This window comes from Lupinus angustifolius, chromosome LG12 (genome assembly GCF_001865875.1).
Source record: "Lupinus angustifolius cultivar Tanjil chromosome LG12, LupAngTanjil_v1.0, whole genome shotgun sequence".
NCBI lineage: Eukaryota > Viridiplantae > Streptophyta > Magnoliopsida > Fabales > Fabaceae > Lupinus > Lupinus angustifolius.
In genome coordinates, this window is record NC_032020.1 from 17371775 (window position 1) to 17377017 (window position 5243).

At 33.7% G+C, this 5243-nt stretch overlaps 1 pseudogene; it reads left to right on the forward strand.

The window, feature by feature from the left end:
• Positions 1360-5243, forward strand: LOC109361937 (annotated as a pseudogene).

Consider the following 5243-nt stretch of genomic DNA (forward strand, 5'->3'; position numbering starts at 1 on the left):
TAATGTGATTTTCTTGAACTTGATTTTCTTGAACTTCAATAATAATGTGATTTTCTTGAACTTCAGCTCATAATGATGTGATTTTCTTGAAATTCAACTCATAATGAAACGTGAGAAAGAGATGAAATTTGATTTTACTACAGTGTGTCCTCAATCCTGAATCCTTGTTCTTTACTTGAAACTTGAACTTCAGCTCGGTGTTTAATTTGATTTTACTTGTTCTTTACCGGCGATCAAATCTGTTTCTTTATCTTAATCATTCTCAATCCTTTTTTCTTTTCATGCAATCAACAGTACTGAAACTTCCCATATTTGCTGTTTTCATTTATAATTTCAACGACTGTTAGTTTCCCCATTTGTTATTAAGATTCAAGATATGTATATTTTTTTCAGGGATTCTTAACATTTGTCTTCTGAGGCTGTTGTTGGCAGTTGAAGATGAGAATCGTGGTTCGTTCTCTATGGCAGTTGCGAGGACCTTTTCAGAGCCAAACATATACTTTGATCAGTGGTCGTGTTGTAGAAACACCACATCACTTTGAAAACTGTTATCACATTCATACTTCAGCTTATAGAGCTACTCATCCCACTGAAGCCAACTTTGTTAAAAACCCTTCATTTACAATAACAACAATTTTCTCAATTGATGCTGCAAAACTCACTAATGAAGTTTTTATTAATTTATTAAGTTTTTGGTCCCAAATTTTATTTGTTCTGGATTGAAAGAATTCGAAACTTGTTTTTCGACTTATGGAATTTGTTGTTTTGGTTACAGAAACAAACAGAGCAGGGCCTCGTATTGAGAATGAACGAAGAATTGCTAATGGCGAACTTGCAGAAGGTGATGCCTGTCAGGTAACAATGTAGCACCATCCATGAAGTATTGCCCATAAAATCATTAATGAAATGGATTTTCCTACTTTGGTTTATGGATAGAATGATGTTGGTTATTGTTATATGGATTTGTTCATGGCATTTATTGGTAAGTACTCCACTTCAACTTATTTTCCTCCATTTAAGCATGTTATATGATTCCTTTTGGGGGTGACAGGTAGAAACACTGACAGAACTTCAAAGACTATGATGAGCTTGTTGGGAATGCTGATGCCTGCCCATTGGATCGGACAGTTGAAAAACCTGTGAACTATGTTTTATTTCGTGCACTTCAAGTATTAATACAATTATACTATTTCTTGCTGATATATATGTTTAAATGTTGCAGTATCTTCTTTTGTTCTCAGACCATGTTGAGGGCTTCTGAATCTAATTAAACTCTGTTTTCTTATTGCAGAACTGGATGGTTGTGGTCTCGTCTGTTGTCACACCCTTCTTACTCACCTGTAAAAGGTCTATATCTTTATGGAGGAGTGGCTACTGGTAAAACTATGCTGATGGACCTGTTTTTTTATCAATTGTGAGTTTGACATGGATTTATGTTCATCATTCTTAACTAGTCTTACTTGAAATTGAATCTTCGTATTTATATTTTTCAAGTGACAGTTTAAGAAAAATATGATGCACTTTTAGTAGATTTTACTGAAGTGTGTTCTTTTGAGCATATATCCTCATTATCTGATCATCTTCACCTGTTGTCTCTTGATGGTTTTTTTCTTCCCTGGGACCTCTAATTGGAGGAAAAAGAGGATCCATTTTCATGACTTTATGTTGAATGCACATAGCCTATTGCAAGTTTGTTGAATCTGTTGATTAGCTTTAAAATGTAGATAAAAGAGGACCAACATGTCTTATTCATTTTTTATGCATGTTAAAGTGCTGCTTTATCAATACAAGCACAATTGACTATTTTTTTATCTAAGTAAGCTATAATTGCACTGCATCTCTCATATCTTTTTTGCTGATAAAAAATCTGTATTTCCCTTAGGGAAAAGTTCCAATAATTTTGTATGCTTTTGTAGTGAGAAATTTTTGAAGAATCGTTAAGTGATTCAAAAGTGATCTTGTTTTGTATATTAATTAATAAATTTTGTTTGCAGTTTCCATAATGATGCTATCTTTGTATGCATAATTGGCGAAAAGAATAAGAGGGTAGTTATCTCTAATTTCCTATTGTGTATCCTTGTAGAAGCATAAGGGGTTGTCAGATCCACTTGATGTTGTTGCAGGAGAAGTTTCTGCTGAGGCAATTTTACTATGCCTTGATGAATTTATGGTAAATTCTTTCGTATAATGTTTATTTCTTTCAGGAATAGGTCACACGTTTTGTAATTTAATGGCATTAGTTGAGATTTGTTATCTGTTTTTACTCAGGTAACTGATGCACTGATACTTAACTGCTTGTTTGGACATTTGTTAGCAAAGGAATTGTAAGTAATATAACCGTGGTATGAAACATGTCTAAAAGATATTATTTTATGGAATTATTGTCTAATTAATTTCATAATTTTCATTTCCCTAATGTGCTTGAACACAAGTGTAGATTCTAGTTTCCACTTCAAATCGTGCTCCATACAATCTCTATGAGGGTGGGTTACAGAGGGATCTCTTTCTACCCTTTATTGCAGCACTGAAGGTATGCATCTAAATGTTTCTGTAGTTGAATTGGTGTCAGGATAGACTATTCTTAATCTTTGTTACATCGTCAATAAGCCTGAAACTAGAAACTCAATGATTGAAGAAATTAGCCAAGTTGATACTGGCATGAACCAGAATCAAAAGTTTCTATATGTTCTTCTTTTAGCAATTTCCTAATTTGTATACTGATGTAGGAAAGATGTGTAGTACATGAGAGTGGCTCATCAGTTGACTATCGCAAAATGACTTCGGTATGACATACATACTCTTGCTTATGTAAATATATCTCATAAATACCAGTACTGCTATCAAATTATTGGATTATTTCTGCCACCGACTTGGACTGCAGGGTGAGGAAGGATACTATTTGGTTGGCAGAAACTTATCTGGCATTCTCAGGCAAAAGTTTCAATAGTTGATTGGAGAAGCCACGACTACTCCCCAAGAGGTGGAAGTAGTAATGGGAAGGACATTAAATGTATGTACTAAATTTAATATGGCAGAGACACACGTAGAGCACATGATTAATATTAATATCAATTCTAATCTATTTGCATTTTTATTAATCAGGTTCCACTAGGAGCTAATGGATATTCCTATTTTATGTTTGAGGAACTCTGTGACAGACCTCTTGGGGCTGCAGATTATTTTGGATTATTCAGCAAGTCCTCTTTATTTGGGATTTAGTTGTGTTGTTTGTTGGGAATTGTAAATCAGGATGATAGCGGCTAAGTTTTGAAAGTTGATATGAATCACAATATCACATAATGATTTCATTTTTGTGGAAACTTTGGTTATTTTCTCCACTGTGTTGGTTTTTGTTTCCCCTTAAATAGGTCTTATCCTTTATATATTTGCAAAACTTCCAATATGCAATTGACCCATCAATCACAGAGTGCCTTGTTTTTTTTTTTTTGCAGAAGAATTTAACACCTTAGCACTGGAAGGCATCCCAATTTTTGGACTTAGTAATAAATCAGCTGCATATAGATTTGTCAGTTTAGTCAATGTAAGTCCCTGTCCATGTCTCTAAAATGGGTTGCTCATGTTTAAGCTTTCCACTGCAAGGTGATTAATAATTGTTGTCAAACCTTTTGTATTTTAATGGGTCATTCTTGTTCAAGTTAAATCCTAGCTATAAACAAACCATTTACCCTGTTGTCTTAGCTATTATTTGAATTTATAGTGTGCATTTTTTCTTGATTTAGGAAGGATGCAGAGTTTTCATGAACAGGGCTGAGAATCAGTGAGTCTATTGCTGTACATGTCTTCGTATTTATGATTATACATGCATTGCACATCTATCTCCATCTACAAGATAAATACCTAAATAACTAGAAAACCTGAAGACTAATTGCTTAAAGTTCATTCACAAAGTACAACAAAATAATTTTTTTAAGGTGAAGTTTAGGCCACTATGGCAAGTTGTTCGGGGTGGATATACATTTTCTCTCTATTTCATTCTCATTTTCCTGCAGTATGGAGTACAATACGAATGATGCTTTGTATCATGCGATTACAGGTGCTATATGAGAATAGTAACAATATCTGAGGCTATACAAATGGCACCCAGGACCGCATCTAGATCGAGAAAAAATGATGAATCAGATCTTTGTGTAGATAACGAACTGGGGTTTGCTAAAGACCACACCATTAGTAGGTATAATGTCCACAAGAAACCCTCTTATCTACTTATTTTTGTAACTATGATTTGGTCATCTCAATCAACATTTACCCTTTTGCCTACAATCTGGAATATGGATGAGTTAGACCCTAATTGGTTGATGCTCCTAAATGATATTGTAACATGAATTCTTTATTCACAATGGATGAATGGTTGGATCAAAGTTGTATACTGTAGTTTGAATTCTTTATTCGTAACATGAATATGGATGATATGCTTTTATGATCTCATTCAAGAACATTTAATCTTGATGAATCTAAATTTAAGTTGCTAGAAACTCTGGTGGTTGTTTTGATTTGTGAGGATGAACATTGCTTGCAAGATAAATGCTTAATTCGAAATATGTTGCTGGATGATATGTTTGACGCTAGTTGCCTATGATTTTGAATTCAGATGCGACCCTAATTTAAGGCAACTTCTTAGTATCTCTTTCTTCTCTCTCAATTTCCAATCTTCATGAATTCCTAAAACTCTTGAGGCAACTTCTTAGTATCTGATAATGATGTGATTTTCTTGAACTTCAGCTGATAATGATGTAATTTTCTTGAACTTCAGCTAATAATAATGTGATTTTCTTGAACTTGAACTGATAATAATGTGATTTTCTTGAACTTCAGCTCATAATGAAACGTGAGAAAGAGATGAAATTTGAGTTTTTTGGTGTCACACCTTTCTTTTCTCTAGATTTTAATATTTGAGTTCTTTTGTCAGCTAATAATATGGAAGGATGAAATGCCGAAGAGGTCAGGGATATAATTCTGGATATGCAAGGTATGTTGTTATTGGATATGCTTGGGAAAGTCTACTTTGATAAATTCTTCAGCTTTTAGTGTTTGAGCCTGGCAAGCATCCCTGCTGAAACATTAAACAGCAATGACTCTGAATCAATGGCTATGAACTTCACTTGTCCTTACTATTCAGGTCTGCCTTTGTTACAGTTTGACAAGTGGCATTCCTTATTTTATTTAGTAAAATAAAAAAATGCAATTTAATTGTGTTTCAAATTATGCAGGCATATGTTGATTCA